General features: G+C 37.4%; 1 protein-coding gene and 1 pseudogene across 3 annotated transcripts in view; both read left to right on the top strand.

Annotated features, from left to right (window-relative positions):
- The window catches only part of ZC3H12B (zinc finger CCCH-type containing 12B), a 549,765-nt gene that overhangs the window by 351,029 nt on the left and 184,919 nt on the right, over positions 1 to 13,817 (top strand). The window lies entirely within an intron of this gene.
- On the top strand, positions 6,623 to 7,585 carry LOC116625372 (annotated as a pseudogene).

Below are 13,817 nucleotides of genomic sequence, written 5' to 3'. Positions count from 1 at the left end.
CCAATTTTCCCAACACCATTTGTTGAAGAGACTGTCTTTTTTCCATTGGACATTGTTTCCTGCTTTGTCGAAGACTAGTTGACCATAGAGTTGAGGGTCCATTTCTGGGCTCTCTATTCTGTTCCATTGATCTATGTGTCTCTTTTTGTTCCAGTACCATACTCTCTTGATGATTAGAGCTTTGTAATAGAGCTTGAAGTCCAGAATTGAGATTCCACCAGCTTTGCTTTTCCTTTTTCAACACTCCTCTGTCTATTTGGGGTCCTTTCTGGTTCCATACAAATTTTAGGATCATTTGTTCCATTTCTTTGAAAAAACTTGATGGTATTTTGATAGGGAATGCATTAAATGTATAGATTGCTCTAGGTAGGATTGACATCTTCACATGTGTTCTTCCAATCCATGAGCATGGAACTTTCTTCCATTTCTTTGTGTCTTCCTTAATCTCTTTCATGAGTATTCTATAGTTTTCTGAGTACAGATTTTTGCCTGTTTGGTTAGATTTATTCCTAGGTATCTTATGGTTTGGGGTGCAATTGTAAATGGGATCGACTCCTTAATTTCTCTTTCTTCTGTCTTGTTGTTGGTATATAGAAATGCAACTGATTTCTGTGCATTGATTTTATATCCTGCCACTTTACTGAATTCCTGTATGAGTTCTAGAAGTTTGGGGGTGGAGTCTTTTGGGTTTTCCACATAAAGTATCATATCATCTGCAAAGAGTGAGAGTTTAACTTCTTCTTTGCCAATTCGGATGCCTTTTATTTCTTTTTGTTGTCTGATTGCTCTGGCTAGGACTTCTAGTACTATGTTGAATAGCAGTGGTGATAGTGGACATCCCTGCCATGTTCCTGACCTTAGGGGAAAAGCTCTCAGTTTTTCCCCATTGAGAATGATATTCACTGTGGGTTTTCCATAGGTGTTTTTTATGGTATTGAGGTATGTACCCTCTATCCCTACACTGTGAAGAGTTTTAATCAAGAAAGGATGGTGTACTTTGTCAAATGCTTTTTCTGCATCTATTGAGAGGATAGTGTGGTTGTTCTTTCTTTTATTAATGTATTGTATCACATTGATTGATTTGCAGATGTTGAACCAACCTTGCAGCCCAGGAATAAATCCCACTTAGTCATAGTGAATTATCCTTTTAATGTACTGTTGAATCCTACTGGATAATATTTTGGTGAGAATTTTTGCATCCATGTTCATCAGAGATATTGGTCTGTAATTCTCCTTTTTGATGGGGTCTTTGTCTGGTTTGGGGATCAAGGTAATGCTGGCCTCATAAAATGAGTTTGGAAGTTTTCCGTCCATTTTTATTTTTTGGAACAGTTCCAGGTGAATAGGTATTAATTCTTCTTTAAATGTTTGGTAGACTTCCCCTGGGAAGCCATCTGGCCCTGGGCTCTTGTTTGTTGGGAGATTTTTGATTACTGCTTCAATTTCCTTAGTGGTTATAGGTCTGTACAGACTTTTTATTTCTTCCTGGTTCAGTTTTGGTAGTTGATACATCTCTAGGAATGCATCCATTTCTTCCAGATTATCTAATTTGCTGGCATACAGTTGCTCATAATATGTTCTTATAAATGTTTGTATTTCTTTGGTGTTGGTTGTGATCTCTCCTCTTTCATTCATGATTTTGTTGTTTTGGGTCATTTCTCTTTTCTTTTTGATAAGTCTGGCTAGGGGTTTATCAATCTTATTAATTCTTTCATAGAACGAGCTCCTAGTTTTGTTGATCTGTTCTACTGTTCTTTTAGTTTCTCTTTCATTGATTTCTGCTCTGATCTTTATTATTTCTCTTCTCCTGCTGGGTTTAGGTTTTATTTGCTGTTCTTTCTCCAGCTCCTTTACGTGTAGGGTTAGGTTGTGTATTTGAGACCTTTCTTGTTTCTTGAGAAAGGTTTGTATTGCTCTATACTTTCCTCTTAGGACCACCTTTGCTGCATCCCAAAGATTTTGAATGGTTGTGTTTTCATTTTCATTTGTTTTCATGATTTTTTTAAAATTCTTCTTTAGTTATCTCATTGACCCATTCATTCTTTAGTAGGATGCTCTTTAACCTCCATGTATTTGAGTTCTTTCTGACTTTCCTCTTGTGATTGAGTTCTAGTTTCAAAGCATTGTGGTCCTAAAATATTCAGGGAATGATCCCAATTCTTTGGTACCAGTTGAGACCTGATTTGTGATCCAGAATGTGATCTATTGTGGAGAATGTTCCATGGGCACTAGAGAAGAATGTGTATTCCGTTGCTTTGGGATGGAATGTTCTGAATATATCTGTGAAGTCCATCTGGTCCAGTGTGTCATTTAAAGCCTTTATTTCCTTGTTGATCTTTTGCTTAGATGATCTGTTCATTTCAGGAAGGGGGGTCTTAAAGTCCCCTACTATTATTTTATTGTTGTGGATGTGTTTCTTTGCTTTTGTTATTAATTGCCTTATATAATTGGCTGTTCCCATGTTAGGGGCATAGATATTTACAATTGTTAGATCTTCTTGTTGGATAGACCCTTTAAGTACGATATAGTGTCCTTCCTCATCTCTTATTATAGTCTTTGGTTTAAAATCTAATTTGCCTGATATAAGGATTGCCACCCCAGCTTTCTTTTGATGTCCATTACCATGGTAAATGGTTTTCCACCCCCTCTCTCTAAATCTGGAGGTGTCTTTGGATCTAAAATGAGTCTCTTGCAGGCAGCATATCGATGGTTCTTGTTTTTTTATCCAATGTGATACCCTGTGTCTTTTGATTGGGTCATTTAGCCCATTTACATTCAAGGTAACTAGTGAAAGATATGAATTCAGTGCCATTGTATTGCCTGTAAGGTGACTCTTATGGTATATTGTCTCTATTCCTTTCTGGTCTATGACACTTTTAGGCTCACTCTTTGCTTAGAGGACCCCTTTGATTATTTCTTGTAAGGCTGTTTTGGTGTTTGCAAATTCTTTTAATTTTTGTTTGTCCTGGAAGCTTTTTATCTCTCTTATTTTCAATGAAAGCCTAGCTGGGTATTGTATTCTTGGCTGTATATTTTTCTTATTTATTGCTCTGAATATACCATGCAAGTCCTTTCTGGCCTGCCAGGTCTCTGTGGATACCTCTGCAGCCAATCTAATGTTTCTACCATTGTATGTTACCGACCTCTTTTCCTGAGCTGCTTTCAGGATTTTCTCTTTGTCTCTGAGACTTGTAAGTTTTACTATCAGATGTCAGGGTGTTGACCTATTTTTATTGATTTTGAGGGGGGTTTCTCTGTGCCTCCTGGATTTTGATGCCTGTTTCCTTCCCCAAATTAGGGAAGTTCTCTGCTATAATTTGCTCCAATATACCTTCTGCTCTCCTCTCTCTTTCTTCTTCTTCTGGGATCCCAATTATTCTAATATTGTTTCATCTTATGGTATCACTTATCTCTCGAATTCTGCCCTCGTGATCCAGTAGTTGTTTATCTCTCTTTTTTTCTCAGCTGCTTCTTTATTCTCCATCATTTGGTCTTCTATATCACTAATTCTCTCTTCCGCCTCATTCATCCTAGCAGTTAGAGCCTCCATTTTTTATTGCACCTCATTAATAGCCTTTTTGATTTCGACTTGGTTAGATTTTAGTTCTTTTATTTCTCCAGAAAGGGATTCTCTAGTATCTTCTCTGCTTTTTTCAATCCCAACTAGTATCTTTATAATCGTCATTCTGAACTCTAGTTCCGACATCTTACTAATGTCCATATTAATTAGGTCCCTGGCAGTCGGTACTGCCTCTTGTTCTTTTTTTTTGAAGTGAGTTTTTCCATCTTGTCATTTTGTCCAGAGGAGAATAGATGAATGAGAGAACAAAATGCTAACAAGGTAACAACGACCCCAGAAAAATATACACTAAACAAATCAGAAGAGACCCGAAACCAGGGGGAAAAGTAAGGGAAAGAAAGAAAAAGAAAAGAATATGATAAAATATGATCAGGCTGGTGAATAGATCAATGTCACACACTAGATTTTGGGTGTATTTTGGTCTGTTACAAGAAACTGCCTTGCAAAATTTTAAAGAAAGAAAAACTTATATATGTAGAAAAATAAGGGTAAATATGATGAAGGGATGGAATATGTAAAGATGAAAAGTATAAAAGATTTTTTAAAAGGAATTGAGAAGAAATTGCTGAAAAAAGAAAGAAGAGAAATTAAAAAAGAACAAAAAGGAAAGGGAGAGAATGTGATCAGGCAGGAGACTAGAACAAAGCCATACACTAGAGATTTAGGGTGTATTTTGGTCTGTTAGGAGAAACTGTATCCCAAAATTTTAAAGAGAGAACAACTTATATATACATAAAAAATAAGGTTAACTACAATGAAGGGATAGAATATGACTCTAAAAATGAAAAATAAAAAAGATTTTAAAAGAAAGGATTGATAAGATGTTGGTTGAAAAAGGGAACAAGAACAATTCAAAAAAATAGAAAAAATAAAGAAAATTAAAAAAATTAACTTTGAAAGACTAAAGAATCATGGGGAAAAAGCCATGAATTCTATGTGCTGTATTCCTCTAGTGCTGGAGTTCTGCCATTCTCATTGATTGGTAAACTTCGTCTTGGCTGGCTGTTCTTGCTGATCTTCTGGGGGAGGGGCCTGTTGCTGTGATTGTCAAATGCCTTTGCCCAAGGTTGAATTGCATGGCCCTTGTCAGAGGCCAGGGTAATTAATCTGCTCGGGTTTGCTTGTGGTAGCTTTTGATCCCTGAAAGCTTTCCATACAGGTTTGGAGGGAGAGAAAGAAAATGGCAGTCTCCCGATCTCTGCCCCTGAGGAACTGAGAACTTGGGGCCCCACTCCTCAGTGAGCCCCCAGAGAAAAGCAGTCAGTCAATCACTCCTGTCTCTCCAGTCTCCGGCTGCACTCTGTGCTTACCCAGCCTGTGACCGAGCATTTCTATCTTTGGCACACAACACTGTTTGGGGTCTCCAAACCCAGCAGATTCCTGCAGTGCGCTCTGGCGCTGCTCCTCCCAGGGGAGGAAGGGGAGTTCCCCTGGATCTGCTGCTTTTTGGGTCCCTGCTTCAAGAGTAGTGGCCTGACTGTTCCGTGAATCATGGTTTATGGCAACCCAGAGCTGAGAGCCCACTCCTTGGCTCCGTCTCTGCAGCTGGCTTCCCTGTTTCAATACCTGGGAGCTCTGCCACACTCAGGCACCCCCAGTCTTTCTGTGACCCCTAGAGTCCTAAGACCACACTGTCCCAGCGTGTGTTCCAACCCCCTGCTTAGCCACTGGAGCGACATCCCTCAACAGAGCAGACTTCTAAAAGTTCCAATTTTGTGCTCTTCTGCTCTATCACTTGCCGGTAGCCAGCGCCCTCCCCTCCGTGGTCTATCTTCCCAAATATCGCCTTGGATTCACTTCTCCACACATCTTACCTTCCAGAAAGTGGTCGCTTTTTTGTTCAGAGAGTTGCTGCTATTCTTTTCTTTGATCTGTTGAGTTTGTAGGTGTTCAGAATGGTTTGATACCTATCTAGCTGAATTCCTGGTACCAGACAAAATTTAGGTCTCCTACACCTCCTCCATCTTGCTCCTCTCTCAAGTATAAATGCTTCTTTCATAGCCCTTTGGATTAAGAAAGATTAAGGAAATAGTATTTGTAACACACTTTAAGGTCATTGGAAGAAACTAACTACAGAAGCTTAATATTTAGGCCTATCACCCTTATAAATGCAACAAATATCAAGAAAAAAATGATGGTGTATAAGAAGATATCTATTTATCTAGGGATTATGTATCACATTTAATGTGTTGGTATATACTTTCGCAGCAACTTCTGTACTCCCTCCTTTTCTTTTCCTATGTTTCTTCCACTATCTCCCCAATAAATATAATTGCAGACTTTAAGGATCTTAAAGTGATTTATCTCTATTAATGAATGGATTGGCTGCTTGTTATAGGTTTCATAGCAACAACAAAAGCCACCAATGGAGAGTTTGTGTCTAAAAGCATTATTAATAATGATTTCAGAAAATGGGGAGTTTATGAGTTAAAATAAAAAAAACCCTCAATTTCTCTTATAAATAAATGGTTTGTGAATGTGGAAGTCATTAATTTGCTAATTTGCATGTTAAGTTTTAATCAGATCCTGCAAAAGAGATTTAGGTATATTAGAATCAAAGGCTCTGGACAATGAGCATTAAGAAGAAGCCTACTGTCACAAAAACATGCATTCCAACACTTTCCACTCCATGGAAAAGTAGGTATCAGATATTTACTATGAATACAACTCTGTTGAAGAGGCAACAGAAGTTAAAGATATAGGCAATGCCCTCCTGGGGATTACAGCCTGATGGGGAACATGGAGAGGTAACTTACATCTACTATATTATTTGACAAGGAAAACTAACTTGTGAGGCAGGGAATGTTATTCTCATTTCACAGATAAGGGAACTCAGGTTCAGAGAACTTAGGCATCTTGTCCAAAGTCACACAGCTGGGACATGGCAAGGTCAGTATTCAAACTCATTTTTTGGATTTTGATTGTTAAAATCTATGTGTTTATTTATACAACACAGAGGGCAAGGTAAAAAAAAAAACAGTTTAGTAGTAAAATTCATATAACATACTTTAAGTGCAATAGGAATTCAGAGAAAAGTGTTCTGATTTCAAGTTTTGTCTAAATCAGTCCATGTTTTCTGCATGAAGGATATGGTTCCTCAGGTAGTTCTTGTAAATTGTTTAAATAGATTTTAAAAGGGAATGAATAAGCCTGTCTCTGAATCTGTTTCTTCATTTGTAAAACAGGGATGATGTTATCCCCTTCCCCCTGTATCATTGCTATGGTTTAAAAAGGTGACATGTAAAAGCTTTTGGTAAATTAAAAAGCAGTTAGGGACTGGTTGGGCTTGTGAAAGGATCGACATGCCTTTGGCTAAAGATTTACTACACCTGTCCTTGGAAGAGGAAAAGAAAAAAACATAAAAAGAAAGGCAAGCTCAAAGCCCCAATTCCTATTTTATAGATATAAAATGTCCAGGTCGCTACAAAATTACCAGTTTTCAGCCATGATCAAATAGTGATTCTTTGTGTAGGCTGTTCAACAATGTTGTGCCAGCCAACAGGAGGAAAGGCCAGACTCACAGAAGGATGTTCATTTAGAAGAAAGCAACACTAATGATCCACACAACCTCGTAAATTTGTGTTATATGGCAGAAAGCCTTATCAGTTCAATAATTCCAGTTAATCTACCAAGATAATGTTATTTTGTAAGGTATACAACAATGATCTCCTATATTTTGTGTCAGTTTTTCAATAACATTTAGGTTATGGGAAAAAAAGCATTAAACAATGTAAATTGTTCTTAATACTTACTAAAGTATGAAAGTGTAAGTGCATGTGATTGATGTGTTTACACAGAGCTGACAGTGAGGATATGGTTTTAAGGATGGACAACTCCCCTACTAAAATCTCAGGGCAAAGAGGGCCCTCAAAGATCATCTGATCTAACCCCCATCTGAAGTTTGTTAAAAAGGAATCTGGAGCAGAAAATGGTCTGGTGTCTCCTAACAGAACTTATCTATCTTTATATAGTTATTTATCTCCCAAATTCTGTTAATTTTAGACAATAGTGCCACAGATTTTTTTCATTATTCTTACAAATTGACTTGAATTCAACTTTTCTTTTACTTTTAAAGTTTTTAATAATGTTGATTGAAATAAAAGTATTATATTTATTTCAATGCAAACTCTTTCTTTTTCTTCTAATTACTACATTTCAACAATATGGCAACTGGAAGATTAGAAGGCAACTTGCTTAGTTCTGCTTATTGTTTCTGAATTATACTCCTAAAAGCAGAGTCCAGGTTCTTTGCATTCCTAAATAAAAAACCCTAACTATTCTGGGAAGATGTTTTAACCCAAAGTACAAAAAAAAAAAAAAAAAAAAAATGAGAGAAGAGCCACAGATTTATCTTTTGGCTCACTTATTCTGGATGTCAATTTCTACCTAGATGCTACTTTATCTCAGGGAAGGTCATGCCACTAACTTGAATCAGGTTGGACTTTATAGTAGGTAATTATTACAAGGCAGTCTTCAGTATATATGGCTTAATTCCAAGGGTAAAGTTAGTTTTCTGTAACTCTAAACATACTTTCCCGCCAAACCTGGGGGCATCACAATGCCTGACTTCAAGCTATATTACAAAGCTGTGATCATAAAGACAGCATGGTCCTAGCACAAAAAGATACCCATAGATCAATGGAACAGAATAGAGAGTACAGAAATTGACCCTCAACTCTATGGCCAACTAATCTTCAACGAAGCAAGAAAGAATATCCAATGGAAGAAAGACAGTCTCTTCAATAAATGGTGCTCGGAAAATTGGACAGCCACATGCAGAAGAATGAAACTGGACCATTCTCTTACACCATACACAAAGATAAACTCAAAATGGATGAAAGATCTAAATGGGAGACAGGACTCCATTAAAATCCCAGAGGAGAACACAGGCAGCAACCTCTCCGACCTCAGCTGCGGCAACTTCTTGCAAGACACATCTCTGAAGGCACAGGAAACTAAAGCAAAAATGAACTATTGGAACTTCATCAAGATAAAAAACTTCTGCATGGAAAATGATACAGTCAACAAACTAAAAGGCAACCTACAGAATGGGAGAAGATATTTGCAAGTGTCACAACAGATCAAGGGCTGGTATCCAAGATCTAAAAAGAGCTTCTCAAACTCAACACCCAAAAACCAAATAATACAGTTAAGAAATGGGCAGAAGACATGAACAGACATTTCTCCAAAGAAGACATCCAAATGGCCAAAAGAGACAAGAAAAAATGCTCCACATCACTTGGCATCAGGGAAGTGCAAGTCAAAACCACATTGAGATACCACCTTACACCAGGTAGAATGGCAAAAATTAACAAGACAAGAAACAACAAATGATGGCAAGGGTGCGGAGAAAGGGGAACCTTCCTACACTCTTGGTGGGAATGCAAGCTGGTACAGTCATTCTAGAAAACAGTATGGAGGTTCCTCAAGAAGTTAAAAAATAGAGCTACCCTATGACCCAGCAATTGCACTACTGCGTATTCACCCCAAAGATACAGATGTAGTGAAATGAAGGGGCACCTGCACCCTAATGTTCATAGCAGCAATGTCCACAATAGCTAAACTGTGGAAGGAGGTGAGATGTCCTTTGACAGATGAATGCATAAAGAAGATGTGGTACATATATATAATGGAATATTACTCAACCATCAGAAAGGATGAATACCTGCCATTTACTCGACATGGGTAGAACTGGAGTTTATTATGCTAAGTGAAATAAGTCATTCGGAGAAAGACAATTATCTTACAGTTTCGTATATGGAATATAAGAAACAGTGCAAAGGATCATAGGGAAGGGAGGGAAAACTGAATGGGAAGAAATCAGAGAGGGAGAAAAACCATAAAAGACTCTTAACTATAGGAAACAAACCGAGGGTTGCTGGAGGGGAGGTGAGTGGCAGTACGGGGTAATTGGGTGATGGGCATTAAGGAGGGCACGTGATGTGATGAGTACTGGATGTTATACACAACTGATGAATTATTGAACACTACCTCTGAAACTAATGATGTATTATATGTTGTCTAATTGAATTTAAATTAAAAAAAGAAACATTTTCCAAGGAAACAACAATATTATAATGATCGTTAACCAAAACATTAAATAATCATCTTTAGATGAGAAAATACAAGTGACATTTCTTTTCTTCCTTATATGCTTCTCTGTTTTCCAATTTTTCTACAGTAAGCATTATTACATATATAATTCTTAAAAAATAATTTATTGAGGTAAAATTCACATAACAAACAGTAACCATTTTAAAGTTGAATAATTAAATGTCATTTAGTAAACTCACAATGTTGTCCAACCACCTCTCTCTAGTTGGAAAATATTCCCATCCCTCCAAGGTAAAACCACTTACTTAGGAAGCAGATTCTCTTCCCTTAACCCTTGGCAACAACCAAGTGTAGTTCTGTTGCTATGGATTTATGTACTGAATATTTCATGTATACCCCGAATATTTCATATATATAGAATCATACAATTTGTCTGACTTATTTCACTTAGCATAATGTTTTGAGATTCATCCACATTGTAGCATGTATGTATCAGTACTTCATTTCCTTTAATGGTTAAATAATATTCATTTTTTATCCATTCATCCCTTGATGAACATTTTGGCTGTTGCCATCTTTTGGCTATTGTGAATAATGCAGCAACAAGCATGTGTGACATGCACTTCTTTGAGTACATGTTTTCAATTCTTTTGGATTATATACATAAGACTAGAAATGTGAGGCCATATGGTAATTCTATGTTTAATTATTTGAGGAACTGCCAAAGTTTCCTACAGTGAGTGAATCATTTTGCATTTCCACCAGCAAAGTTTTTCCATATCCTCACCAACACTGGTTATTTTCATTTTTTTAATACAGTGTAGTTTCATTTTTTAAATTTTTAAACTGTTTATTTTAATTCCAGTTAGTTAACATACAGTGTTATATTAGCTTCAGGTGTACAACATAGTAATTCAACACTTCCTGTGCTCATCAGGACAAATGAACTCCTTAATCCCTATCACCTATTTAACCCATCCTCTCACTCCCTCTCCCCTCTGGTAAACATCAGTTTATTCTTTATAATTAAGAGTCTGTTTCTTGATTTGTCTCTCCTCTCTCTCTTATTTCTTTCCCCTTTGCTTTTTGTTTTGTTTCCTAAATCCACAAATGAGTGAAATCATGTGGTATTTGTCTTTCTCTGGCTTATTTCACTTAACATTATACCCTCTAGGTCCATCCATGTTGTTGCAAATGACAATAATTTTTAAGGCTGAGTGATATTTCAGTGTGTGTGTGTGTGTGTGTGTGTGTGTGTGTGTGTGTGACATCTTTATCCTTTCATCTATCAGTGGACACTTGGGCTGCTCCCATATCTTGGCTATTGTATGTGGCCTCCTTAAACCTATCACCAGGCTAACACATCGCCCCACCCCCACCCCTCTAAAACCCTCAGTTTGTTTCTCAGAGTCCATAGTCTCTCATGGTTCATTGCTCCCTCCGATTTACCCCCATTCATTTTTCCCTTTCTTCTAATGTCCGCCATGCTATTCCTTATGTTCCACAAATAAGTGAAACCATATGAAAATTGACTTTATCTGCTTGACTTATTTCACTTAGCATAATCTCCTCCAGTCCCATCCATGTTGATGTAAAAGTTGGGTATTCATCCTTTCTGATGGCTGAGTAATATTCCATTGTATATATGAACCACATCTTTTTTATTCATTCATCTGTTGAAGGGCATCTCGGCTGTTTCCACAGTTTGGCTATTACAGACATTGCTGCTATGAACATGGGGGGCCATAGGGCCCTTCTTTTCACTACATCTGTGTCTTTGAGGTAAATACCCAGGAGTGCAATTGCTGGGTCATAGGGTAGCTCTATTTTTAATTTTCTGAGACACCTCCACACTGTTTTTCAAATTGGCTGTACTACCTTGCATTCCCACCAAGAGTGTAAGAGGGTTCTCCTTTCTCCACAACTTCTCCAACATTTGTTGTTTCTTGCTTTGTCAATTTTTGCCATTTTAACTGGTGTAAGGTGGTATCTCAGTGTGGTTTTGATTTGAATTTCCCTGATGGCTAATGATGATGAACATTTTTTTCATGTGTCTGTTAGTCATCTGTATGTCTTCTTTGGAGAAGTGTCTGTTCATCTCTTCTGCCCATTTTTTGACTTGATGATTTGTTTTTTGGGTGTTGAGTTGGAGAAGTTCTTTGTAGATCTTGGATACCAGCCCTTTATCTCTAGTGTCATTTGCAAATACCTTCTCCCATTCTGTGGGTTGCCTCTTTGTTTTGTTGACTGTTTCCTTTGCTGTGCAGAAGATTTTTATCTTAACGAAGTCCCAAAAGTTCATTTTTGCTTTTGTTTCACTAGCCTTTGGAAATGTATCTTGAAAGAAGTTGCTGTGGCTGATGTCAAAGAGGTTACTGCCTATGTTCTCCTCCAGGATTTTGATGGATTCCTGTCTCACATTGAGGTCTTTCAACCATTTTGAGTTTATCTTTGTGTGGTGTTAGAGAATGGTCGAGTTTCATTCTTCTGCATGTGGCTGTCCAATTTTCCCAGCACCATTTATTGAAGAGACTGTCTTTTTTCCATTGTATATTTTTTCCTGCTTTGTCGAAGATTAGTTGACCATAGAGTTGAGGGTCCATATCTGGGCTCTCTATTCTGTTCCATTGGTCTATATATCTGTTTTTGTGCCAGTACCATGCTGTCTTGGTGATCACTGCTTTGTAATATAGCTTGAAATCGGGCAACTTGATGCCCCCAGCTTTCTTTTTCTTTTTCAACATTTGCTAGGCGATTCGGGGTCTTTTTTGATTCCATACAAATTTTAGGATTGTTTGTTCCAGCACTTTGAAAAATGTCATTGGAGTTTTTTGATCAGGATGGTGTTGAAGGTATAGATTGCTCTGCGTAGCATACACATTTTAACAATGTTTATTCTTCTGATTCATGAGCATGGAAAGTTTTTCTATCTTTTTGTGTCTTCTTCAATTTCTTTCATGAGTGTTCTGTAGTTGCTAGAGTATAGATCCTTTACCTCTTTGGTTAGGTTTATTCCGAGGTATCTTACGGTTTTTGGTGCTATTGTAAATGGAATGGTTTCTCTAATTTCTCTTTCTACAATTGCATTGTGAGTGTATAAGAAAGGAACTGATTTCTGTGCATTGATTTTGTACCCTGCCCCATTACTGAATTGCTGTATGAGTTCTAGTAATTTGGGGGTGGAGTCTTTTGGGTTTTCCACATAAAGTATCATGTCATCTGTGAAAAGAGAGAGTCTGACTTCTTCTTTGCCAATTTGAATACCTTTTATTTCTTTTTGTTGTCTGATTGCTGTTGCCAGGACTTCTAGTACTATGTTGAACAATAGTGGTGAGAGTGGGTATCCTTGACGTGTTCCTGATCTTAAGGGAAAGGCTCTCTGCTTTTCGCCATTGAGGATGATATTCACTGTGGGTTTTTCATAGATGGATTTTATGAGCTTGAGGAATGTTCCTTCTATCCCTACACTCTGAAGGGTTTTAATCAGCAAAGGATGCTGTATTTTGTCTAATGCTTTTTCTGCATCAATTGAGTGGACCATATGGTTCTTCTCTCTCCTCTTATTAATATGTTTTATCACATTGACTGACTTGCGAATGTTACATCCCAGGGATAAATCCCACTTGGTCCTGGTGGATGATCCTTTTAATGTATTGTTGGATCCTATTAGCTAGGCTTTTGTGAGGATTTTGGAATCCATATTCATCAGGGATATGGGTCTGAAATTCTCCTTTTTGATGGGGTCTTTGCCTTGTTTGAGGATTAAGGTAATGCTGGCCTCATAGAATGAGTCTGGAAGTTTTCTTTCTGTTTCTATTTTTTGAAACAGCTTCAGGAGAATAGGTATTATTTCTTCTTTGAATGTTTGGTAGAATTTCCCAGGGAATCCATCAGGCCCTGGACTCTTGTTTTTTAGGAGGTTTTTGATCACCGCTTCAATCTCTTTACTGGTTATTGGCCTATTCAAGTTGTCAATTTCTTCCTGTTTCAGTCCTGGGAGTTTATAGATTTCCAGGAAGGCATCCATTTCATCCATTCGTCAGCTTATTGGCATATGGTTGTTGATAATAATTTCTAATAATTTTTTCTATTTCCTTGGTGTTAGTCGTGATCTCTCCCCTTTATTCATAATTTTATTAATTTGGGTCCTTTCTCTTTTCTTTTGGATAAGTGTGGCCAGTGG

This window comes from Phoca vitulina, unplaced genomic scaffold (assembly GCF_004348235.1).
Source record: "Phoca vitulina isolate PV1807 unplaced genomic scaffold, GSC_HSeal_1.0 scaffold77, whole genome shotgun sequence".
Taxonomy (NCBI): Eukaryota; Metazoa; Chordata; class Mammalia; order Carnivora; family Phocidae; genus Phoca; species Phoca vitulina.
Note: the sequence above shows the minus strand (reverse complement) of the source record. Positions and strands in the feature narration are given on the sequence as shown.